The sequence below is a fragment of the Notechis scutatus genome, chromosome 3 (genome assembly GCF_049901735.1).
Source record: "Notechis scutatus isolate UNSWTSFEM ecotype Mainland chromosome 3, rNotScu1.2, whole genome shotgun sequence".
In the NCBI taxonomy this organism is placed as follows: Eukaryota; Metazoa; Chordata; class Lepidosauria; order Squamata; family Elapidae; genus Notechis; species Notechis scutatus.
The window spans coordinates 105,037,393-105,064,914 of NC_142011.1; the positions used below are offsets into that span (position 1 = coordinate 105,037,393).

The window sequence follows — 27,522 nt, forward strand, 5'->3', positions numbered from 1 at the left end:
ACACAGAATTTATATGCTCTAGCTTGTTAGGTTGTCTTGCTTGTTTTGATTTTGGCTAACATTAGATCTCAACATTCATAAGCCATTATTGTTACATTAAACAACACATGGTTGTAGATAAAAACTGGGAAGCAGGAATGCCACTAAAATATCACTGAATGAGCTGGCATTTAAGAACATAAGAAGACACTTGTTGAATTAGATCAAAAGTTTGACTAATCTATCATTTCATTCCCATTGAAATCATTCAGATAATACTAGGAAACTCAAAAACAAGGTATTCGCAAGTCAGTGCTGTATCAGTAAAACTACCAAATCTATTCAAGGAAATTTAAGGGGCAATAATATGGGGCACCTCATGGTTTATTTTAGTGTCCCCCAACCCTACCCCACATTTAATATCAATTGCATGCAGGTTGATCATTTTCAGTGACTAGGAAAACCAGTCATCTTGAACGTTGTTGGAAGCTAAATATGATCTCAGCCAACTGGTGGGTCCTTCTTTTCTGCAGTGTGTCAATTCTTTCTATTATGCCCTCATAATAATAAAATGCATTTGGATTAAAAATGACCTTGTCTCTTAATAGGATGGAACTTGAAGTATTACAGAAGTGGTGCACATACATCTTGGATTTAAAATGAAATTGCAGAGAAAAGCTGCAGGCTGCTTTAATGGTAGTGAAGATCAGAATCTGGAGATATATCTCCTGGCTGGCCATATTTTTTTTTATTTTAGCAATACTTTATTGCTAACTAGCAGTAAAAATAGCTTGTAAATGCTCATATTGAGCAGAAAGCATAAAGACCATGATTAGACTCAAAGCATATGGATGGAGACTGAAGCCTGAGCATAACTTAATTTAGATGTAGAGTTAATTTTCTTCAACCAAATGTTTTCCAGATTTATTGGACTCTAATTCCCATTATCACAGCCAGTATAGGTCGAAGGCTACTAAGACCAGATGGTTAAGAAACCAGACAAACAAAGCTAGTTTCCTGGAGGGTCATAGCACAAAATCAGGTCCTCCTGAGTGATTGGATATCTAGGCAGTGATAGCATGGCTGAATAGCATAGCCCCATCTTGGTCTACAACTTTCTTATTGAGTAAGATTATAGGTATGACAGTGTGGTCCAATGTCATCCAATTAAAATGGAACTAGAGATATGCACAATGCATATTCAGGACACTCAGAATCATGTGTATAGTCAAGCCCAAGGTTTGCACACTGATGCCTGGAAAACTGGCTGCAATTTGGGGTCTGGACTGGCAGAGAAGGGGTCCCAGGAACAAAGAGGATGTCTGATGACACTACTGTATTTGAGCATAGCTGTGGGACTTGCTCATAGTTCTGATGGGTTGGAAAAATCAGGATTACATAGGAGCATCTGGTGACGATTTCCTCACAGCAAACTCATAAGACACCCCTAAAACCCCGTCTCCATCATTCTGTGTATGCCAGGATGCCTTTTATACTTTAGTACATGTTTCTCTTCTGCCCACTTTTAGCTTCTAGCAATTTAAGGTAATTGGGACACCCAGTGCATTAGGACAGATGCCTTGAGCATTCTAGTTAAAAGCTGTTGATGTTCATATTTTCCAAAAATTTCACTTCAGTCTTTTAAAAATTAGCTTATATAGCTGGCCAATGTTACATCAATTTCCCTTTGCATAGCTTGCTGTCAAATTGCCTACTTCTGTCTATCCCACAAGATGCTTTCTAAGAGCTGCTCACTCAAGCTCACAATGGGTGAGCTTGAGTGGTGTACCATCAGACACTACCACTACAAGCAAAGGATTACAGTATTTCTTCTAAAGGTTCCCATATTACAAACAAAATCTGTTCCATTAACTTGTACATCAGGTTTAGTAAAGTTTCTTCCTCTTTATCATAAGCTCCTATTTATTACAATCAGGTAAAACCATTGTAATACTAAAAATAGCTTTGCATTGAAAATCTACATTCTAAGCCCGGGGTCACCAACTTTCTGGACCTCAGGGACCACCAAACTCATAATTTTAAATCCCAGGGACCACTAACCAGTTCTGTGGGCATGGCCTAATTTGTGAGTGTGGCTTGGTGGTCATGCGACTGGCTGGGCATGGCTCGTATGTAAATATTATAAATATTGATATAAATATTGAATTTTTTATAAAAAAGAGCAACTTTTACCCAAAATCAGGTAAAAGCAGGCAGGCAGATTGAGTTGCTCACAGAATCACAGATTCATTCAGAAATCTATCTATCTGCCATTGGCTAACTCAGTCTGTCACATAAAATTTGCTAGCAAGCAAACTCACAAAATTAACTCACAACACACCATGTATGTAAATATTGAATTTTTTAATTTAAAAAAGAGCAACTTTTATCCAAAAGTAGGCAAAGCAGGCAGGCAAATTGAGTTGCTCATAGAATCACAGATTCATTCAGAGATCTATCTATCTGCCATTGGCTAGGTCAGTCTGTCACATAAAATTTGCTAGCAAGCAAACTCACAAAATTAACTCACAATACACCATGCATGTAAATATTGATTTTTTTTATAAAAAAGAGCAACTTTTACCCAAAATCAGGCAAAGCAGGCAGGCAGATTGAGTTGCTCACAGAATCATTCAGTGATCTATCTATTTGCCATTGGCTAGCTCTGTCTCTCAAATTTGCTTGTCATGAGTCTGCACTGAATAACAGAAACTTCAGTCCTAAGGGAGGTTCGGCTGTGCTTAAAAGCAGAGCCGAAGATCTAAAGACTAGCTAGAAAGCAAGAAATCCAGCCATTTCCTGCTTCCTAGCTAGTCTAAATCTCCCGGCACAGGAGAAAAACTGATGGTTGGAAAAAGGAAAAATAGTAATTTAGCAGGCAAGTTTGCCAGGTAAGGAGTGAGTGTGCGGGGAGGGTTCCTGCGGGCCATGTGGGCAGCGCAGCCTTGTGTTTCATTGCTTTTGGGTGGGGGTGCTCTGGGGGTGAGATTTCTCTGCAGCCCACCAAAATTTTCTCATGGCCCACTAGTGGGCCATGGCCCACTGGTTGGCGACTGCTGTTCTAAGCTACTCTCCAGAGAGAAAAAATCTGCACTCAGTCCTATGCGTTTCTCTTCTACTGTATGCACATGATAACCTTGGTGAAGGTAGAAGCTGAGATTCTCTTCTTGGTAGTTCTTGACTTAACAACCATGGAAGGGCTTTTTTAGTTCACGTCTGGAAACAGATTATTCTTAAATGTTCTCTTCTGGGAATTATTGTAATCACTGGGTAAATCACCAAACTTTAAATAGTGTATATGCCTGTGATGCTTCAAAAAGGTTTGGAGAAGTACTTTGGCTCTCACATGAGCTCAGCACCTCTCTTTTATAAAAGTAGTAACAACAGTGGATTCAAATAGTTAATACTTCTCAGTTGAAAGATTAATATTTAGTGATGGGCAAGGAAAGAGAAACAAAAATTGGTGGCAGCGCACATGGTCGCAGCGGCTCAATGCTCCCGATGACTGTTCTTCTTTTTGTGTTTTTACTTCTTTTTGTTCCTGCATTTTACTCCATCCTGCAACGGACTAACATACTGTCGAGAAGACCTGATAAGTATAGGACAGCAACTCAAAACTGAAGTCACCTATGCTTATACAGAATCCCACAATATCCCATTGGAGCTAGCAAGATCTCCGGGAGTTCCGTGGATTGTTGTCGGATTAAGCAAGTGTAGAAGTCAGCGTAGGGAGAGAAAACAGAAGCGGGGATGCAGAGTGGGTCTGCTAACTCAATTGAGGAAGAGCTCGCAGAAACCCCCATTACCATCTATGTTCCTCACAAACGCCAGATCCCTCGTAAACAAAGTGGATGAACTACAGCTGCAGATCTCCCACAATCACACAATTCGTGAGTGCTGTCTACTAATCATCACAGAATCCTGGCTGCACCCGCAAATCCCTGATGCTACAATGGAGCTAGCGGACTGGACCTTGCACCGTCAAGATTGCAATATAGCCTCCGATAAGAGAAGGGAGGGGGCTTAATTATTTATGTACGTAAAGACTGGTGCACAAACAGCAAAATAACAAACAGCGATTGCTCACCAGATTTAGATGCCATGACTGTTCAGTGTAGACTGTTTTATCTGCCACGGGAGCTAACAGTAGTTACCATCACTGCTGTATATTTACCTCCAGATGCTAATGTTAGCATGGTGCTCAGTCACCTACAAGACATAATTAACACGCAACAGAGAGTTCATCCTGAGGGCGTTCACATCTTTGCTGTGGATTTCAACAGAGCATGCCTAAAAACTGTGCTCCCCAAACTTTACCAACATGTTAAGTGCCCAACCAGGGGAAAAAACACACTTGATTATACGTACTCAAATATTAAGCAGGCTTATAGAGCAAAACCTCTTCCCCATTTAGGACAATCAGACCATTTCACCCTGCTTTTACTACCAGTTCTACACCCCGCCTTAGGAAGAGAACAAAACCTATCAGTCAAACTATTAGATGCTTGCCTGAAAATGCCCTCTCCCAGCTTCAGGATTGTTTTGCCCGCACAGATTGGAGCATCTTCAAACAACAGGACTTTGAGTTATACACAGAGACTGTGCTTTTCTACATGAAGACCTGTGTAGAAAATGTCACTGTGGACAAACGCATACGGACCTTCCCAAACAGGAAACCCTGGATGACCAGCGAAGTCCAGACTCTGATCAGGGCCCGTGACCTGGCTTTTAGAGCAGGTGACACCTCACAGTACAGCACTGCCAGAGCTAAGCTGAGAAGGGGCATCAAACATGCTAAGGAGATGTATAGGAGGAAGGTCGAGGGCTACTTTACTGACAGTGACCCACGGCGGATGTGGAGGGGGATACAGGCCCTGACCTATAAAGGCCAGGGCCCAACAAACAGCGATAGCAGTAGCACTCTGGCAGAAGAGCTAAACAGCTTTTTTGCACGCTTTGAGACCACCAAGAACCTGGACATACTGCCTCACGAGGACCACGACGCTGCACCTCTCTCTCTTCAGGTGCATGAGATGAGAAAAACACTGAGAGCAGTAAATCCCAGGAAAGCTGGGATTCCTAGGTGCAGTAGTGTGTGCTGACCAGTTGGCAGAAATACTTACAGAGCTGTTCAATCTATCTTTAACACATGCCATCATCCCACAATGCCTGAAGGCTGCAACCATCATCCCCATCCCCCCAAAAAACAAATATAAACACTCTCAATGACTATAAGCCCATAGCGTTAAAAAGCTCCATCATGAAGGTTTTTGAGCAACTAGTTTCACAGCACATCAGAGACTGCCTCCCACCCTCCTTTGATCAACATCAGTTTGCTTATAGAGCAAACTGATCTACAGAGGATGCTGTGACCATCACAGTTCATACAGCGCTGAGTCATCTGGAGCAGGGGTCCCCAACCACCGGTCCCCGGACCGGTACCGGTCCGTGGATCATTTGGGACCGGGCCGCCTACTTTGCTTGGCCACCATCTTGTTCTGACGTGCTGGATCAAGTGCTGGTTTTGATGCCGTCCCTCAGCCTCGACCAAACGTCAGCTCCACGCCATGCGTGGCTGGAGAAAATGGGGACGTGGTAGCCGCGGAGAAGCTACTCTCCCTAAGAAGGAGGCTCCCGATTCGCCGGGCTTATGGGAGGTGCTGGTGAAGGGAGGCTACACCGCCGCCGATTACCTGGATCCCAGCCTGAACGAACTGCCCTTGCCCTCTTCGGAAGCGGCCGGTGACCTGGTCAAGGCTCTGGTGAACCTGTTCTTCGATCGCCTCACCGACACGCTACAGGCCACTCAGGTGGCTTTCCAGTGTTTGGGAAAGGGGCTGTTAAATCTCGAAGCGGGTAAGCCGGAACAGAGCAATGGGGGCAGCAGGGAGCCAAACCGGGTCCTCTCTTTAAACTAGGTGGGGGCAAGGGGTTGCAGCGAAATGGGGCGAGAGATATCCGGAAAGAAGAGGGCTCTCCAGGTATTTGGAATGAATCCCCGGAATTCCTTATATGCCTGGATTTCTGAACCTCAACAACTTTAAAACATTCTGAAAGAAGGAAATGTGTGTGTGGGGGGAGCAGTATTAAATATCTAAAACATATACATTAACCATGATTATTAAATCCAATCCAACTTTGATTATAATTAAATTAAGTCATAACTAGCTTTTCAATGAGTGGAATATTGTCTCCATATCATGATCAAATGAACCAAGAAGAATGACGGTCTACCAGCATCCATTTTGTGGCATCCAGATCCCACTAGAATGGGTGAAGACAAAATATTTGGGCTGTAGATATTTTGGAAGAAGGGGAATGTGTGGGGATGAGTGGGAAAGTGTAGCTATCTGTTTAACTTTTTTAAAGTGAAGAGCAGTGTTTCTCAATTTTAAGAAGTCCGGAATGCTGTCTGGGTAATTTTGGGAGTTGAAGTCCACATAATCTTAAAATTGCTGGAGTTGAAAACACTGGATAGGCAAAGGGTTTCTTAGCACTTACATATGTTTAGTGCAATCCCTACTATATATATATGACAAATCTTTAAAATGTGTGGACTTGGACTCTCTGAATTCCCCACACACCTTACAATTGTTGAGATTGTGGAAAGCTGAAGACCATATGGGAGATCAAACCCATCCTAAATGTAAAATCTGAATTGCAGATTATTACCTTACAAAACGCTTTTGGAGAAAAGATATATTTTGCCAAACATATATTTTTGTTTGATCATGATCAACTGAATCATGATGACTTTATTGGAGTCTAGTCTTGCATTTATACACATTTTTAGTAATCCTCCAACATTGATTAACTTTGGTTTCTGCTTAACTTTCATTACTGTTTAGCGTAGTAATTAATACAATTAATTATCTCTAATTAGTCTATGTTATTGCCACTGGAAGATTCTAATACATTTTCCCCATTGGTTTGCCATCCATGATAAGAACATTCCTGCAATTACAACTCTACACCTCTCGCTCTCATCTGGCTAATCTCATCTAGCAAGCTAGCCCTCGCAAAATGAGCCAGAAACAGAGTTCACTGGAGAGTTTTTTTGGAAAGGGTAAACGAGACAACGATGAGACAGCAGAAGGGTCACAGCCTGCCTGCAAAAAGAAAGCTGCATTTAAAAGAAAATACCAAGATTCCTACCTGAGTTACGGGTTCATTGCAACAGGTGATTCACAAGCCCCCCACCCACTCTGTGTAATATGCGGTGACAGACTTGCTAATGAAGGCATGAAACCATCAAAACTGCGCCGCCACCTGGAGACAAAACACCCAGCATTGAAAGAAAAGCCCTTAGAATATTTTGAAAGAAAAAAACAGGAAAATGAAGGACAGAAACAATTATTGAAGGCCACTACTTCAACAAATGTGTCCGCGCGGTTTCCGGTTTGCCAGCCTGCGGCGGCGGCAGGGATTTGCGACCGCGCGATCCCTGCTGCGTTCACTTAAGGTTCCCCCGATCCATTTGGATCTGGGGATATAGCTGCCCCGTAGAGGCAGCTGAAGATAGGGGGATCCGGCAAGGGGTTTGGGGTGCCGCAAACCCCTCCCCAGCCGGCTAAACTCCTTTTCCCGAGGCGGAGGAACGGCGGTCAGTAATGGCCGCCACGAAGAAAGCTGCAGCCGGGTAAGCAAGTGCAGGAGGGAGAAAGCTGGAGAAAGTGAAAGGTGCTTTTAACCGGACAAGACGGGAGAAAGTGATTTGGAACCTTGAAAGCTGTTAAGGATATATTGTTCCTTGTGAGAGCCACAAGCTGCGAATACCCTAAAGGGGAAAGTTTTTTTTTTTTGTTCTACTCTCCTTCCTAAAGTGACAGTGGGAAAAAAAATCTTTTGGCTGTGAGTGGGAAGGGAGAGTGAAAAAAATCAGAGCAAAATTTGAAAATAAGGAGAAGATTGCCTAGAATTGCAAAAAGTTTTAAAACTTCCAAAAATATATTTGAAAAGGATTTGTGATTACTTTAACCTCAGAAAGAAAAAGTGAAGAAGAAGAAGGTATTTAAAAGAAGCAGTCTGTTTGGATTGTTTGGTGATTTTGGAACCTTTGGAAATTATTTCTGATTAAATCATCTGGGTGGTTGTTTGGAAAACTTTTTCTCTACACAATGGCATCACCTGTGGATGGATTGGAACTTATATATCAAAAATATGAAAGAGAAAAACAAGGAGGGGAAGATGGACTTGGTACTATTTTTCAATACTTAGAAATGGCGGTTTATATTTATGCGAAGCAGAATGAGGATGATGGGGACAAAGAAGAAGAAGAAGCCATCTTTGATGAAAAAGGACTTTGATTGGAGACGGGAAAAAGCAAGAGAAAAAGGAAAAGAGGTCTTTAAGATCTGAAAAACAGCCCAAAAAGAGAAGAATAAGGTGAAAAAGGGACATTATGTTAAGAAACAACAGAAAGGGGGAAAGCAGAATAAAAGGGAGGTGGAGAGACAAGGGGTTAAAGAGGACAAGGAGAAGAAGAAGCAAGGGAGAAAGGAAGGGATGAGAAGCTCTAATGGTGGGGAGCAAGATATTAAGAAGCAAAAGTTTTTCAGAGATAATGGATAGATCTTATTGTTAATGGGATTCTAGAAAGGTACATAAGATTGCATTTTATATCTGTATTTAGAAGTAATTATAGAAAATTAGAAATAATATGTAGCTTAAAATGTGATAAAATATCTAACATAAATAAGTGAAATTTTGTTAAGAAAAAGAGAGTACTGTAATGAAATATGATTCAAGATTGTGATGTGGGGGTAATAATCGTGGAAAGCATAAGTGTTCCCACAAAGGCATGATATTCAATTGAAATGGATAAAATGTTTAAGATATAAATGATTGTTAAAATTAATGATTAGAACATGGTATACTAGCAAAATCTTTTGTGAAATGAGATTTGAAGTAGAAGGAGGAGGAACATTTCAACGAAATATTGAGCTATAATATGTGATGTGGGGGAGGGGGGATAATTATGGAAAATAGGGCTCTCATAAAAGCATGTGATTTAATTGAAAAGCAATGAGTTAAACGTCTAAGATATGAATGAATATCAATACTAATGAATAGATTTGTATTATTTTTGATAATATAGTATAATTTTAGAATGTACCAGACTGAATCCCAATGTATGTTATGTATTTTATATTAAGTACTATAAATATAAGGGAAAAAGATAAAGGCATCATACTCCATATAGTGTACAGGAGAAGTATTTCTTTTTTTTAAAGAAGAAAAATAAATGATTGGCTGGAATAGAACAGACAAAGAATAATAAATATTAGGATATAAATTGAGAGGAGGAAAAAAAAATTGAGAAAATTTAAAGGAGAGGAGAAGTTATATAGAAAATTGAAAATGTTAATAAGATATGAAATGGTATGTAAAATGAATATGAAACTGAACTTGTGTCTGTACCAAGAGTTTTAACCCGGGACTAAGCAACTTTCAGAAAAGAGATTTTTTTATGCTTTTATGTTTTGTGTTTATGTGTATTTATGTATTGTCTTGAAAATAAAACTTGTTTTTTTTTTAAAAAAAGAAATGTGTCCGCGCTAAAAGCATCATTCCTGGTCGCGGACCGCATTGCTAAAGCTAAGAAGCCCTTTACTATTGGGGAAGAATTGATTTTGCCTGCTACAAAGGACATTTGCAGTGAACTTTTCGGAGAGGCTGCAGTGAAAAAGGTTGAAAACATCCCCCTTTCGGCGAGAACCGTAACAAGAATTAATGAAATAGCAGAGGACACTGAGGCAGTTACTTGAGAGGATTAATGAGTCACCATGGTACGCGATTCAGGTGGATGAATCTACAGATGTTGACAACAAAGCAATATTGCTCGTTTTTGTGAGATACATTTTTCAGGAGGATGTACATGAGGATTTGCTATGTTCACTATTTCTGCCAACTAACACCACAGCTGCAGTTATTCATGTCCTTGAACGAGTACATATCAGGGAGGCTTAATTGGTCGCACTGTGTTGGTGTATGCACGGACGGAGCGGCTGCGATGACTGGGCAGCTTTCAGGTCTGACAACGCGGATCAAGGAGGTCGCCTCTGAATGTGAGTCCACACACTGTGTCATCCATAGGGAAATGCTGGCAAGCCGAAAAATGCCACCTGAGCTTAAGAGCGTTTTGCAAGCTGTGGTAAAAATTATTAACCACATAAAAGTACATGCCCTGAATTCACGTCTGTTCGAACAGCTCTGTGAAGAGATGGATGCAGAACATAGACGCCTTCTCTTGTACACAGAAGTGAGATGGCTTTCAAGAGGTAAATCGCTGGCAAGAGTTTTTGAGTTAAGAGAGTCACTGCAGAGATTTTACTTGGAAAAACAGTCACCACTGGCAGCATACTTCAGTGATGCTGATTGGATCTTGAAACTTGCTTACCTGTGTGACATTTTTTAACCTGCTCAATGAACTCAATCTCTCACTTCAGGGGAAGATGACAACTGTTTTCAAGTTGGCAGATAAGGTTGCAGCATTCAAAGCCAAACTGGAGTTATGGAGACGGAGAGTGAACACAGGGATATTTGACATGTTTCACATAGTAGCAGGGATTATGGAAGAGATTGAGTTTGGACCTTCATTCACCCAGTTAGTGCATGATCACCTGTTGCAGCTTTCAAAAGAGTTTGAGCATTACTTCGCCATCGCAAAAGACCCCAGGCTGGGGAAGGAATGGATCCGGAACCCATTTGTGAACAAGCCAGGGGAATCAACTTTAACCCTACAAGAAGAGGAACAACTAGTTGAAATTGCAAATGATGGTGGCCTTAAATCCATGTTTGAAACAACTTCAAATCTCTTTGCATTCTGGAGTAAAGTCAAAGCAGAACATCCTGACATTGCCACAAAAGCACTGAAAGTCCTGCTTCCATTTTCAACCTCTTATCTTTGTGAGGCGGGGTTTTCTGCATTGACAGCAACAAAAACAAGACTACGGAGTAGACTGGATATAAGGAGTACAATTCGAGTGTCACTGTCTCCCATCACCCCCAGATGGAACCGTCTAGTTGCAGGAAAACAAGCCCAGAGCTCCTACTGATTCTACATTTTGGTGAGTTGATATTATAGTGTAATAGTAAATAAAATAAAAAATAAATAAAAATAAATAAATAAATAAATAAATAACCCTAACCGGTCCTTGAAAAAGTGTTTCTGTGTGAAACTGGTCCCTGGTACAAAAAAGGTTGGGGACCACTGATCTAGAGAACAAACAGAGCTATGTGAGGATGCTCTTTGTGGACTATAGCTCTGCATTTAACACTATCATCCTAGATATACTAGTAACCAAACTGTATAATCTGCAGGTCCCCACCCCCACGTGCTCCTGGATTAAGAACTTTTTGACAAACAGACCACAGTCTGTTAGACTTGGCCCCCACCTTTCTTCCACTATTACACTCAGTACTGGTTCCCCACAGGGTTGTGTCTTGAGCCCCCTGCTATATGCTTTGTACATCTTTGATTGCTCACCAAGCCACGCAACGAACACCATCATAAAGTTTGCGGACGACACGACCGTGATTGGTCTCATCTCCAGAGAGGATGAGATGGCATATAGGGCAGAAGTAGAGAACCTGTCTGTCTGGTGTTCACAGAACAATCTGTCACTGAATGTCCATAAAACCAAAGAACTGATTATGGACTTCAGGAAACATGGACAGGACCACACCCCACTCATCATCAACGGAGAATGAGTGGAAACTGTCCCAACGATCAGATTCCTTGGCATCCATATTTCAGCTAATATCTCCTGGTCCCCTAACACCAAGGCCATAGTGAAGAAGGCTCAGCAGCGGCTGCACTTCCTGCGGGTTCTCAGGAAAAACAATCTGGATAAGAAGCTGTTGCTGGCTTTCTATAAAGCCTCTGTGGAGAACACTCTGACATACTGTCTAGGTGTGTGGTATGCAGGTTCCTCAGCTGAGGACAGGAAAACTGTACAGCTCAAAAGATCATTGGTTGCCCTCTGCCCTCCCTGGAAGACTTAGCCAGGTACCGCTGCCAAAGCAGAATCAAGGTCATCATAGAAGACCCCCTCACACCCTGGCAATTATCTTTTTGACCTGCTGCCGTCTGGACGGTGCTTTAGGTCAATAAAATCCCACACCACTAGACTAACAAATAGTTTCTTTCCCTGGGCCATCCGAACTGCAAATAAATACAAAGTCACTACCTTATTAAGATGTGAAAAGATGTGAAATCGCAATACCTCGTTCAGAGGTATTATAACTTATTACAGTACAATCCATCTCTTGTGCATTACACTCGGCAAAGCATCACAGTCAGAGTTGGATGTATATTTTGTCTATATTCGTAGATATTTTACTCTCTAACTGCAAATGGAGACGCGGGTAGTCTATTTTTCTTATCTTCATCTTTAAGTGCTCTGATTTTATTGTATTGAGAACAGTTGCTGGGGTGTATCTACAGTTTCGTTGTACTTGTACAATGACAATAAAGTTCTTCTTATCTTATCTCAAAATACTTAAATTTTCTTCAAATGACTAGTTTCCACGATTAAAAAAATATGATGATTCATAAAACATCAAGAAATACAGCATTTTTTGTTTCTTTTACAATCCCATGTTTCACATAATGATTTTACCTAGAGTTACCTGGAAGCTCAACCTACGCCCTTTATTTTATTGCTACTGATTCACATGTAAACTGATTCTCTCAAGGATTCACAACATGGAGAGAAGTGGGATTCTTTGTCCTGCTAGCTGCTGAGGGTAACTAATCAGATGGTGGAGAAATAACAGCATACAAGCAGTGACATCAACACATCAACACCATCTATTTGTACTTAAGATCCCAATGTGGGATGCAAGTAACCTACAATTTATGGCATCATCATGTGCATTTCATCACTTGCCTCCTTTACCTCTGCTGCTGAGACCTATTTTGATCAACTACCGTTACGATCTATCTAGATTCTACATTGAGAAAGAAAACACAATTGTACTACTCAATGCATCTACTTTGTACAATATCCAAGATATTATATGAAATACTACTCAATGTCAGTCCAGAATATTGCCCTGGCTTAGGGTTACTAGTTCTGCAAAAATGCAGGAAAAAAAAAGATACAGAAAACTCCAACCCTTTGTTGCCACAATTTTTGCAACCCAGGTCTGGTAGTCCTATATCTAGATGGTTTTCAAATCTTATTGAGAAAAGCAATCCTTGTGGGATATAGAATGTGAAAACTATAACAAACTCTGGAATGTAATATTCCATGCCTACCAAAAATCAAAATTATCACCGGGTAAGTATGCACATTTCAATTTTCAAAATGTTTATAAGAATATTGATCGGACCAAATCAGGACCATGACCAGGGGAAGATACCTGGCAGCCCTTGAAAAGCTACTAAAATTATCTTCTTTGGCTTCAGCGTCTTCTTGTTGGAATATAACCAGACTCAGAGTAAAGGAGAAGGAGACCTAAGAGGTGATGACAATTTGGCTTCTATGTTTGAAGACCAAAATGGCTCAGCTTCTTTTTCTGCCTTAATTTCTATTCAAAATGTTCATGTATCCGACAAAGGAGTCAGTACTTATGGACTTATTGAAACTGCTGGAGAAGGAAAGAATCATTTGGAGCAATGCTAAGAAAATATTGAATCTCACCCTGTTGAAATTAAGAATTCAATCAATGACTGATAAATACAAGCTCATTTTCTGCTTCCTCGTTTATTTGTTTAAAACAAATGATCCCCATCTCTCTGTTGATGATCAAGACAGCCCTGAATCATGAAATAAAGAGTATTTTTCAACATCTTCAGAAAAATGTCTTATGTAATGATAATGATAATGGATGGAGATGTAGGCACATTCGCTGCTTCTTTTTTTCATCAGAGAGCAGGACAAGGTATAAGAAAAGTCATGAGAATGAGATGGAATTGGATGTTACTGCAGGTGTTCTTTTTCCTATAAGAGCTGCTTCCTGGCAATTTTCTGACTTCCAATTGCACAGCAGGTCCTATTCAGCTTCTTAGATAGCCAGTGAAACTTTCTGGTTTGGCATCAATTCACTCCCCACTAAAACCAAAAATCTATTGACAAAACTGCAAAGGAGAAGTGAAGATCTTAAAGGACATGGGCTAAATAAATACCCTGCTAATATTTGGGGGCCTTTTTTTTCCTATGCCATTTGCTTATTCCTCCTGTGAACAGTATAAGCATTTAGCCTTAGGGTTGTTGTTAATCAACCCTCAGGTTGATTACCCTTAGGGTGTTGTTAATCACTAAATTGCATTTGTACTCTTTTGAGAATTAGGGAGAAGTAGTTCATTTCCTGGGAAGAATCTCCCCACTCTCATCTTCCCCTCTGTTTTCCTCCCACAAAGCATACAGAAAAAGGAACCTAGACCTCCAAGGACTAATCCGTGCCTGAAAATTTGGCAGCCCTCAAAGCACTTTGTTAAAACTGAAATGAGCTGTCATTTTCCAGCTTCTTCCTGCCAGTGCCAAATGCTTTCTGACAGCCCATTTAAAACTCAAAGCACTTTCATTTACACTCTGCAATAACTGCTGACCACAACAGCAAGAGGTGGGGGAACCCAAAAGTTATAAAGAAGGGATGGATCTCTATGCTTCCAGTCTTCTGAAAAATGTGGCACTCTGTAGCAGTATCAATTCAATTCAATTTACGGAATACAAATTAAAGAACCCTTTTCCAACAGTGACCACAACATGATTGACTTTTGTCTCAACATACGTCCACACAAAAATCATCACAATGACGGAATCCCCAATTATAACTTCAAAAAAGGCAACTATGATATTATAAACAATGATCTCTCATCCCTTGATTGGCAATTTCTATTCTCTGGATGCAATACTGTTGAAGACCATTACAACATATTTTTACTTGAAGTCAAAAGACTCATCAAACTATATGTACCATTAACAACTCCCAAAACCTGAAGAAACAAATTACCCATAATAATAAGGAAGCTTCAATCCAAAAAGAAATCACTTTGGCAGAAAAACAAATCTGGTCATGTTGCCAACTTCAAAAGCCGATACAAAAATTTATGCCACCAGATAAAAACTGCACCAATTATCACATTAAACAAGAAGAAAACCTTCTATGCACCAATTCCACCCATGCTTTCTACAATTTTGTAAACAACAAAATAAAAGACTCAAGGTCCATCCCACCCCCGAAAGGACCTAATGGTAAAGACTGCAATGACGACACTATTAAAGCCAACCTCTTTAACACATTCCTTGGCTCAGTATTTGTAAACAGCAATGGATCATGCCCAGTATTTCCTAGTCGAACCACAGACAACTACAATGATCTAATACATATCGATTTTACAGAAGACAATGTTGAAAAAGCACTACACAATCTAAAACCATCTTTATCTATTGGACCAGATGGAACATGTGCCTACTTCTTAAAAAAGCTATCCACTGCCATAGCTGAACCTCTAAGCATAATCTTTGAAAAATCTTTCAGGACCAGCTCCTTGCCAAAACTATGGTCACAAGCCACAGTCATCCCCATCTTCAAAAAGGGAGACCCCAGCCTAATTGAAAATTACAGACCAATCTCTTTATGCTGCGTCACCTGTAAAGTCATGGAATCAAGTATTAACCAATCCATCATCCTCCACTTAGAGACAAATAACCTACTCTCCAATAAACAATTTGGTTTCAGGAAAAAACTATCCTGTAATCTGCAACTCTTACACTGCAAAAACATATGGACTACAAAACTCGATCAGGGCAAAGCAATAGATGCAATCTACATAGACTTCTGTAAAGCCTTTAGTTCAGTGGTACATGACAAACTACTCCTAAAACTATAATCTTACGGTATATTTGGACACCTGCATAACTGGATAGAAGCATTCCTGTCAAACAGACAACAAATGGTCAAAATTGGGAGCGTCCTATCAAATTCTGGGGGACAGTGGTGTCCCCCAAGGCGGTGTTCTAGGACCAAACTCTTTTCATACTCTACATAAATGACCTCTGTGATCATATCAAGAGCAACTGCATTATCTTCGCTGATGATGTAAAGCTATTCAACACCACAGACAATGCTGCTACCCTTCAAAAAGACCTTGACTATGTATCAGAATAGTAAAACAAATGGCAATTTCAAACCTCAACAAAGAAATACTATTATATTGGCAAAAAAAATCAGAAAATAAAATACAGGCTGAATAGTCAAGACCTTGTTGATGATCCAAACTCTGTCAAGGATCTTGGAGTACTCATCTCTAATGATCTAAATGCTAGAGCCCACTGTAACTACATAGCCAAAAAGGCGTTAAGAGTTGTTAACCTGTGCTCGCTTCGGCAGCACAATACTAAAATTGAAACGATACAAGAGTTGTTAACCTATTCTTACGTAGCTTTTTCTCTGGTAATATTACACTAATAACTAGAGCATACAAAACATTTGCTAGACCAATACTCGAATACAGCTCATCAGTCTGGAACCCACATTACGTATCTGATATTAACACAGTTGAGAAAGTCCAGAAATATTTCACAAGAAGAGTTCTCCACTCCTCTACTCGTTGCAGAATACCTTATGCCACCAGGCTTGAAATTCTAGACCTAGAAAACCTAGAACTACGCCGCCTTCAGTCTGATCTAAGAATAGTATATAAAATCATACATTGCAATGTCCTACCTGTCAATGAATACTTCAGCTTCAACCATAACAACACAAGAGCACACAATAGATACAAACTCTAGGTTAATTGCACCAAACTTGTTTGCAGGAAATATGACTTCTGCAACAGAGTGGTCAATGTCTGGAATACTCTACCTGACTCTGTGATTTATTTCCCAAACCCCAAAAACTTTAACCTTAGACTGTCTACTATTGACCTCACCCCTTTCCTAAGAGGTTTGTAGGGAGCGTGCATAAACGCACCAATCGTGCCTACTGTCCCTGTCCTATTGTTTCTTTTATTTTTTTATTTTTCTTATATGTAGCCATGTATTCATAACTATGTTTTTACTTATATCTATTATCTTGTAAACAATTGACAAAATTAAATAAATAAATAAAAAGTATTGCTAGCCTGTCTAATCCGTATTGGGTTCATTTGTAAAGATAATCATGCACGACCTTCTGGGTGCAATTCCTGTCTCTCACCACTGCTCACCACCTCCCCAAACACTAAAGATCACAACTCAAACTAAAGTAATGCATGTTAAAGTCCAGCTCAGCTGAGCCAAATGCCCTTGCTGGATTGTAATCACACCATTGAATTCAGTTCTGTGGAAAGATATGGCATGAATTTTGGACAAGAGAGAACAATGGAAGGGACAAAGAAGAGCTTACCCAACTACCATCTTTCCTATTTCAGCTACAACATGCTATAGCGCAGGATAGCACATACAGTATACCCTAGAGATTGCACCCATCCATCAGACCAACGTGACAGCCGATGGCACCTATAAAATAGGACATACAACTTTTTTCTAAAAAAGTGAAATGTTAGGACTTATTCACTGGTTATATTAGTATTTTATTTATTTATTTATTTTTTCCATAGCTGCCTCTCTCAACACTGAGTGGTTATCATAAAACCAATTACAATAATACAAAATAAATATACATGAAACCAAAAAAGAACTATTACTATGGATGTCAATGCAGCAGGAAATGGGGGCCTTAATATACTTGGGACCCCAAGCCTGGGCATAAAATCAAATATTCACAGCCTTGAGAAAAGCCAAAAAGCTTGAGGCCATCCTGATATCTGAAGGAAGAATATTCTGGAAGGCAGGGGCTACAGCAGAGGAGCATGTCAGTCAACATTATGGGTATCCTGCTCTGTCTCCAAAGAGAGCTCTGTTGTTTTATCTTTGTATCTCTTTTTGCAAGACAAAATTATCCAGGAGTTTTTGTCTAGCTAGAAGCCAACCAGTGAAATTCAAGATAAGAATGCGAAAAAAACAGGTCTGCTTGTCCAACCTCACTGTTTGCATCCACTAAATATGATAATCAAGATTTCAGATTTAATCCAAAGCTTTGGGATTCAACCATTTCTGAGCTCCAAGGGAATAAATTGAATGTCACGGAAAAAGGCAGAAGTAAAAAAAAAAGTCCCTTATCTACAAGATATTGTTACCTCCCACCATTTGGCAATGCAAGCAGCACTAGTTCTCCATGCCAAATCTGACTTTCTTAATCTGAGATCTGGATTGTGGAAAAGTATTCTTCTTAATTGAATATATATGGAGATTCTCAGTAATCCAGGTCACAGTTGCCCCAAAGGTGCTTTTTTTCAAGAGGCAACTGAACTTTCTGGTTTTTGTTTGAAGGTGTTTCGCTTCTCATCCAAGAAGCTTTGGGTCTCAATTGAATAGTTACAATTTTACATTTCAGTGTACCAAACTCAATTCCCAGTCTCTAGGATCTGTTTGGATCAAGCCACTGAGTAACTGAACCATTCATTCACTACACAACACAGGACCTTCAGACCAACGTCAACTACATCCTTCTAGAAGTGTCATGAACCTGGTCTATACATACAGCAAAATCACGCTATTGGGAGAAGAAGAAAAGTTTAATATCTTTTTCTTATACAGGTTTAGAAGGTCTGGGCTAAGGGAAATGGGCATCATTTCCCAGACATACCCACTTTTTAGAGCTATCTATCAGGGAAATTAAAAAGATCTAAAACAGAATTGCTATATAGCTAATACACTAATTATAGAGCCCACTCATTCTCTAAATCAGTGGTCCCCAACCTTTTTGTACCAGGGACCGGTTTCAAGCAGAAACATTTTTCAAGGACCGGGGGTCGGGGGTCGGGGGAGAGAATCCGAGTTTGGTGGTTTGCTTGCAGACGTTTCATTACCTGACTAGGTAACATCTGATGTTGTTACCTAGTCGGGTAATAAACGTCTGCCAGCAAACCACCAAGTTCAGGGAGCGCCTCGGCCCTGCCTCCCTCAGCCCCATCCCTCAGGTGTCTCCCTCCCTCCCTCCCTCCCTCAGGTGTCTGCCTCGTTCCTCTCTCAGTCACTCTATCGCTCCTCCAGCAGCCCAAGAAGCCGGGGTGGGGTGGCTTTTCCTGTCGCCACAGCTTCCCGGCGCCCGTTTCACCCCACCCGCCCGCCCGCCCGCTCGCGGTTCAATCCACAGTGCTCCGTTCTACCTGCCTGCCTGCCTGCCTTCTTCGTTTGGAGCAGCTTCGGCTGATAAAAAGAGCGAATAGTTATTATTCTCAGCCGAAGCTGCTCCCAAACAACCAGACAGGCAGGCAGGCAGAACGGAGCACTGTGGATTGAACCGCGAGCGGCGGGCGGGCGGGTGGGGGTGAAACGGGCGCTTCGGGAAGCTGCGGCGACAGGAAAAGCCACCCCACCCCTGGCTTCTTTGAAGCAGTTTCTTCCTGGGCTGGTGGAGGAGCGAAAGCGACTGAGAGAGCTGAGCCAGAGAGCAGGACAGGCTTCGGTTGCTTCCTCCCTCCCCTTCTTTCATTTGTGTCCTTGATCCCGATCCCAGCAGCATTCACCGAAGCGAAGAAAGCCGCCATTTTTTAAAAATTTTCTTTGCGGCCCGGTAAAGAGTGCTCCACGGCCGGTGCACGGTCCGCGGCCCGGTGGTTGGGGACCCCTGCTCTAAATCACTATACCTAATGCTGATTGAAGGGTATATGGTGCCCCAGGCCACAATGACTGATGGCATCACTGAAAATCTGCATTTTATAGAATTATTCTGAAGAAGGGGCAGTGTTGGTGACCCTTAAGCTTGGCATCCTAGGCCTACTTGTTCCTAGCTTAACTTTGCGGATTCCAGGTCTTAATCCTCCTGCTCTCGTGTTTCTCGGCCTGGGATCTCTCTTACTTTGCCTGTCTTTCTACCATTGCTAATGTTATAGGAGACAAGCAGTAAAGAGTTAGGGTTCAGAAGGACAATAGTGGAAAGAACAAATGTGTGCACGTAAGAGTTTCTGCAGGCATACAAGTCCCCGTATTACCTTGGACTTTGTGACTTGGCCATGAATTCATCCAACTTAAATCTATTTCACAAAATTATTGCCATGAGGAGAGTGCAGGGAGACCCACCTGCTCTATAAAGTTGCCTTGGATACCTAGATAGTAAGTGGTCTACATATGGGGAAAAACACATTTTTACAATACACAGGCATTAGACCAAAAAGACTTTTCAACATCTACTTTTTAGACATAGTAATGCTATGTATTTGAGTACTTTTGTTTTAAGGCTACATCAATATAAATGTAATGAACTGTGACCTCCACTTCACTGGATTCCATTAGAAGCTCCCCAGAGTACATACCGCACTGGAGTTGAGTATGGCCTAGCTTTCAGAAACAGCTGGAGTGAGAAGGAACATTCTTTTGAAGTTCAATTTTTAATTCATTGTAAACATTCCCCTTACCTCCAGGTACTCTTGTGTAATAATCCATCTTGCTAATATACCACTCGTTAGCAATCCTAGAAACTTTAGGTGGTTTTTCCCCTCTTTTTCTGCTGCTAATGCACCACAGTGAGTTATGAATCTTAGTAGCTTCCAAGAAGAGGTGGTAATCAGCAGATTCTGACCAGTTCTGGAGAACCAGTAGCAGAAATTTTGAGTAGTTCGGAGAACCAGCAAATACCACCTCTGACTGGAGATTTTACAGTATCCTTCCTCTGCCACGCCCACCAAGCCACGCCCACAGAACCGGTAGTAAAAAATTTGAATCCCACCACTGCACCAAACATGGTACACTTTCAATGCCAAAAAATTCCAGCAAATATACACAACACACTTGAAAGATGTTGTCGGGCTCAACAACCTATCCGAACATCGAAGCCCAACCTCGCGGCTGGCGGTCTCACAAAGCTTGTTAGAGGGTCACGGGTATTTCAAACCCCAACACACTGGCTGGAGATTCCATGGAGCCCAGGGTGGCGGCGTCGGCTTGTCGAATGTTGGCTTTTCCTGACTCAGCAGAGCAGGAATCCTCTGACGTCAGCGTTCTTACTGCCATAGTGACTTAGGACAGCTGTGGGATTGGCAGGGATTGTGAGTGGCTCATTTGTGATTGCGCGGGATTGCAGAGACTGGTTGATTAATTGTGTTAATGTTAATGATGCTTTGTTGGGGAAATGGGTGGAGTATGTTGGGGAAATGGGCAGATTACATATGGATAAGGGGGAGGAGGACAGATAATAGTAATTAGGCGTGGGTAATTAGGCACAGGGTGGAGGCGCAGGGGATTAGGAAATGAGCAGATGTCAGGCTAATTGGTAGGGGGTGGATAAATACAGCAATGGGAGGTTGCTGCTCCCAATGCTGACTTTACATGGACATCCGTTGTTTAGTTTTTACTTTATCGTCATTGCACCTTGTACAACGAAATCAAACACCATCTTCAGTGCACATCATGACCATGACTATGAAAATAAACACAAACACACATCCTTCACCCTTCACACATTGAACCGAAAACCGACACACCAACACTGCACTATACAGCACTATACCCTAACCCTAACCCTGCGATAGAAGCTGTTTTTCAGCCTATTTGTCCTTGTTTTTATTATTCTGTACCGTCTGCCAGATGAAAACAGTTCAAAAAGGGTTCAAAAAAAGTTGTTACTATTATGCGTGATTGGGAATATAATAAACAACTACAGTATCACACAGCAATAAACATCAATAACTTGGCTTATTGTAAGAAGTACCCAGTTCCCAGCAGTTTGACAGAAAGTCAGTGTTCTTTTATTGTATTCAGAAATCTTCAAGCTGTTGTGTATGGATTCAGAAGGGGGAAAGAATGGCAGAAGGTACGGATCCTACATGGATAGGGGAAGAGACTGCAGAGGAGGCAGTAGAGGAATGTGAAGACAGCAAGAGCCACCTGAAAAAGGAGGAAGAGAAGAAAGATGAACAACCAGGATTAACGCCTGATCCATTAGTGGTTCGTCCTAAAACCTCTGAAGGCAAGAAAGAGGTTAGGTTGAGCGTCCCTGGAATAGGGGTGTGACAGAAAGAGGCTGAAGGAGGTAGACCACAAACATCAGCTTGGAGGGTAAAAACGTGGCCTAGCTTAGAGGATAGCTGATGGACTGTTCCAGGGAGTGAAACCTTGGATATGCTACAACTACAATTTGGCGAAATAACCATGAAGGATCCACCGGCTAAGAAAACATTGCCTTCATGGTATAGTTCCGTGTCGGTTTGTTACCCATTATACAGTTCCAGTCCCATGGGTTTGCATGATATAGTACAAAACAGAGTGTAGAACATTTGGAGTTAGGGTCAAGAAGGACAGGCAGTATCCATGGTACCCCTCCTCGTGGTAGCCGTCCCAGGGATAAACCCTCAGATATGATGGCATGGAACTTGGAACGTGAATCCGGAAATAGAAGACATGCCTCTAGCGAGAGTACGGAGTTGGATCAGGGGGAAGGGAATACTATGCCACCATGGAGTGGGCCAGTCCATGGGAGGTGGGGTTCCTCCCCCCCAAATGCCACGTTTGATGGAAATGCAAATAAGGTGGCTGTTTTTCTAGAGCAAATAATAAATCATTTTGATTTATATGGAAACTGCTACCCATCACATTGGGCAATGATCATAGCAGTTACAGGTCTTTGGAGGGGGAAGTCAGTGACTGGGCAGCACCACCAAAGATCAGAAGCACTATGTGATGTTGGACTCTTCTTAGCGGCATTGAGAGCCCAGTTTGAGCATAAATCCACAGAGCAACAGGCAGAAGATGATTTACTGAGAATAAAACAAAAAGGTCGACCAGCTTGTGAATACGTGCAAGAGTTTCGAAGAGTGGCTGGAAAGTTACCATTATGGCCTGAACGATTATTAATTCATTTATTTAGAGATGGACTGGATCACAAATTGGGTCAAGCTTGTTTGTATAGAGGTTGTTAGGAATCTGTCCACCAATTAGTTGGGTTGGCAATATATAAACCAACAATGTATGTTTGTAGCTTTAAGACAAAATCATTGTATTGATTTATACTATATTCCGATTGGTTGATTATATTGCAAATCACCATAAGAGGGAGCTAGAGATCATAGCTTGCTCTCTCTGACATTCTGTCTCTCTGACATTCTGTTGCTATCTAAGGTTCTCTGTTGTATTTATGCTGTGCTTATACTTTGATATTTTTGTTTACTGTAAATGACAAAGGCAACTGGTAAGAAGACTTTGTAACTGGATATTCTTTAGACTGTAAAACATATATGACCTGGACCTTTTATTGGACTGTGCTATTTCTTAAAGTAAACTTTAACTCAATTTAGTGTATCTGTGTGTGGCTGAATAATTATTCATAACTACTCTCATAAATGTTTCCATGTGCATATCCTTGTTACTCAAGGGTTATTCTGTACATATAACAGAGGTTTACCAAGGACACTACAAGAATGGTACCAAATAGCAATAGAATTAGATGCTGGCCTATGACGATTAGGTCACAAACATGAGACATCCACTGGAATTAGTAAGACCAGACCCCAAGTACAAAAATTTGGAGCACGGAGTGAAATGGGCAGATGTCAGGCTAATTGGTAGGGGTGGATAAATACAGCGATGGGAGGTAGCCGCTCCCAACACTGACTTTACAGAGACATCTGTTGTTGTTACTATTATGCATGATTGGGAATGCAATAATAAACTACAGTATCACATAGCAATAAACGTGAGTAACTTGGTTTATTGTAAGAAGTACCCGGTTCCCAGCAGAATTTGACAGATGGAGAACATGGTGGTAGACCTATAGAAGTATAAACCTGTTCTTTGCATTAGAAAAGATGGCTGATTGGTGAAGTCCTGGTAACTCAGAGTGAATACTGCAAGAGTTTCTAACTCCCTCAGCAAAGCCATTGTGAAGAGACAAGGGCAGGCTCACATTCGCACTAATCAACTGAAAGGAGGCTTATTTTCCCTAAGAGAATACCTGACCAAGGGGGGAAGCATCAGCGCTTCCACCCACTACCAGGCAGTTATTGGGAGCCCCTCTAAACGCAGGGTAGTCCCAGCCGGGGTGCAGACTGTCTGAATTGCATGCCAAAAGTAAAGGCCAGCACCAACTTGTTTACAGTGAATGTTAATTACAGCAAACTCAAGTTAAAGTTCATAAAGGCTGAGTTTAATTTTCAAATTGCTGTTGTAAGGGGTGATTCCCAACAAGGCTGATCCATGACAGCCTAAAGGGACCTTCAACAGTATTTCAGATAAGGGACAGACTTGCTGAAGGAATTCAGTTGGCAAACGCCTCACAGTTGGATCCTGTCAGCAGGAAAAAAGCTAGCACTTAGGTGCCAGACCGCCTGTGCACTAAAGCTGTTTGAGGCCCAATGTCATTTAGGCCCTTGGATCCTACTTTGGGCAAATTAGGGTGCATCTTTAATTGGTATTAATTTGATTTTATTTGACATTAATTAACTAAAAAAGAAAAAAGGGGGGGATTAAATCAATTACATTTGAGGGAGTCCTTGTCCATTCCGGAGCAGACCCCTTAGGCGTGCCAACCATCTCTAATCTCAAGGCTCACCCCTTTACAGCTTCTGTATCCAGGGGTTACAATGGCAAGTGGAAGCTCTATTGGCTCCACTGCTTTAGGGTTTGGAGCGGCAGCCAGAACGGCCATGGCCAGAACCCAGAGCAAGACCAAGTGTTCAAGAAAGCCTTCCAAGGCCACTGAGAAAGATGTCAAGAGGTGCCAAAAGGCACTAGAGAAACACCTGAAAAAGTGCCTTCATGAGGCCAAGAAGAATAAACAAACAATGTTTCCTCCAAGAGCCATTCCTGTTCAAAGCTCCATTCCAGCTCCTCCACTGGATCTGTCAGTGCAATCCAGGTGCAGCACCAATTTGCCAGACCATGCAGGCACTTCAACAGCACTGCCTGCACCACAGAGGGTTCCTGAGGCTACATTCACACCCACAGCAGTGGGACTTCGCACAGAGGAAACTCTCCCTCAGGAAATTCCCCCACATATGAGAGCTTGGATGGAGCTAGCTATCAAACAAGGTATCGCAGCAGGTGTGCAACAGATCTTCCTGGCAAGGCAAAATCAAATTGGTCCTCATCATGATCTTCAGTTGACACGGTCGCTAAGCAGGGCGGAATCCATTCAACTTCAGGTACCTCCCCAGGGGGCGAAACTTCCAATCGCTCACATGCCCGACCAGATCATGAAATACAGGGAAGACCAATTAGATGAACTGGAACAAATCGTGTCAGTGTCTTCCCAAGACAATGTTTCGTTGTTGTCTGAGACAGAGCAGCTACAGAAGGATATGTCGGAAGATGAGGGTTTGGCCCCAGATCAGCCGACATTCACAGGGCTGATCCACCCACACCTATTTAAGTCATTATTTAAGGCAAAAAAACACTGCACCTCGACAATCCGACCACTACCTCCCAACTGCTTTCAGCACAGGAGGAGTCGAATGACTTAATCTTTTCACAACCTATCACTGAGATGGAGGTTATTCCACTATCACAAATGTTCAATGATATAGTCAAGAGATGATGGTGAGGACACAAGAATAGCAAAAAATCATGAGGATTTGAAAAGTGAACTGAAGAATGACATAGGAGGGGTGAAAACTGACATGCAAAAACTGGATGATAAAATTGGAACAATGCAAGAGGCGATGGCGAAGAACAAATAGAAATTGAAAACTATGGAAATCAGAACCGAGTGTGTGGAAAAGAAACTAGAAGTGACGGAACAGAAGGCAGTGGTCCATTTGGAACTGGAAAAAGCAGCGTTCTTCCTCAGATTCCAGAATGTGCTTTAGGACAGGAAAGACCTACGCACACTTATGACAGAACTGATAGCAGACACTCTCCAGAAAGACAAGCAGGAGATCTGGAACAATATAGATGAAGTGTACAGAGTACACACACATTATGTGCGTAGGCATAAATTACCAAGAGAGGTCCACGTACGGTTCGCGAGGAAAACAACCAGAGACCTGCTATATGGAAAAATGAGAGGTGAGTCATTAATCTATAAAGGAAGTGAGGTGGTGACTCTGAAACAGGTACCCAGGAGGGTTAGAGAGCAGAGGAGGAACTACCAGTTCTTATCATCCCAACTGATCAAGAATAGGATTGCATTTGGATGGTTCACTCCGGAAGGACTTCTAGTATCCTGGCAGGAGAAGAAATTCAGAAACAATACTTTGGACAAGGCACACGAGTTTCACAAGTGCTACTTGGGAACTGAAGAAGAAAGTAGGGAGGAGATGGAGAGCAGGAGCCAAGAGGAGCAAACATCTGAGGAAAAGGAGATGGAACGGGAATTAAGAGAACAGAAGAGTCGAGAGGAAGAAGAAAACACCAGACTGTGGAGAGAATGTAGAACAAGGAAAGAAACAAGAGTCGCTGTATACAAACACTAGAATAGATGGAGGAATTATGTTATTATCAGTCAACATAATTGGATTAAACTTGTTAATTAAAAGGAAGCAGATATTCTCAAAGCTACAAAAACAAAATGCAGATATCTTATGTTTGCAAGAAGTCCACATTTCAAAAAAACATGGAGGTGTCCTAGAATCTCCCAAGCAAGGTAAATTACATCTGGGCTTGACAAACAAGAAGAGGTATTGCAGTGTATATAAAGGATTGGCTGAATCCAAGGCAAATAATGACGAAGATGGAGGGATGCTATTTGTAGAGATAACTATGGATCAAAAAAAGGTACTGTTGCCAACAATCTATGCACCAAATACTAACCAGAAAGAATATTATTGTAAACTCTGTCAGAAGATAATAGAAACTGAATAAGAGAATGTGTGCGTAGTAGGGGATTACAATGCAGTGCCTGACATAGAAAAAGATTACAAAAGTAGTAAGAAGAATAAAAAAAAGAGAACACTTCCAACTGCATATGGTAGAATGGCACAAGAATTGAATTTGAAAGATATCTGGAGGAATTAAACCGTCATGGAAGACAATTGACCATCTTTTCAAATCCGCACAAATCGTGGTCTAGAATAGACATGATATGGATGGATTTGGGATTACTGGAAAATGTAGAGGTAATGGAAATTTTGCCGAACACTTGGGCTGACCATAACCCAATTAAAATGAAATGGAGAGAAAAGAGAAGGACTTGGAGATGGACCTTTAATAAAAGTTTATTAGATAAAAATAATACATTCAAATGGTGGAAAAAGAACTAAAAGTATTCCTTGAAATTAATCTAAAAAGCAAACAACAATACAATACTTGTGGGATACAACAAAAACTTATATATGGGGCTTAACAATAGCTTATGCAGCAAAAAGAAATAAGGAAAGGAAGAAACAACAGATGGAGTAGTAGGAGAAATTGAAAGACTTGGAAGCTAATATGCAGAAAGACCCCACAATGAGGAACTCATAAGAGAAATGGACCTGGTGAAGCATGAAATAAACTTAAACTTACAGGAGGAAATGGCCAGGAAACTTAAACTAGCAAAACAAAACTATGTTGAGAACGCGAATAAACCAGGGAGATGGCTGTCACACAAGTTAAGAAAGGAACAGGAGAAAAGAATAAG

General features: G+C 41.3%; 1 pseudogene; it reads left to right on the forward strand.

Annotated features, from left to right (window-relative positions):
- Positions 1 to 9,991: 9,991 nt before the first annotated feature.
- LOC148131317 (SCAN domain-containing protein 3 pseudogene) lies at positions 9,992 to 11,036 on the forward strand (annotated as a pseudogene).
- The last annotated feature ends 16,486 nt before the right edge of the window (positions 11,037 to 27,522 follow it).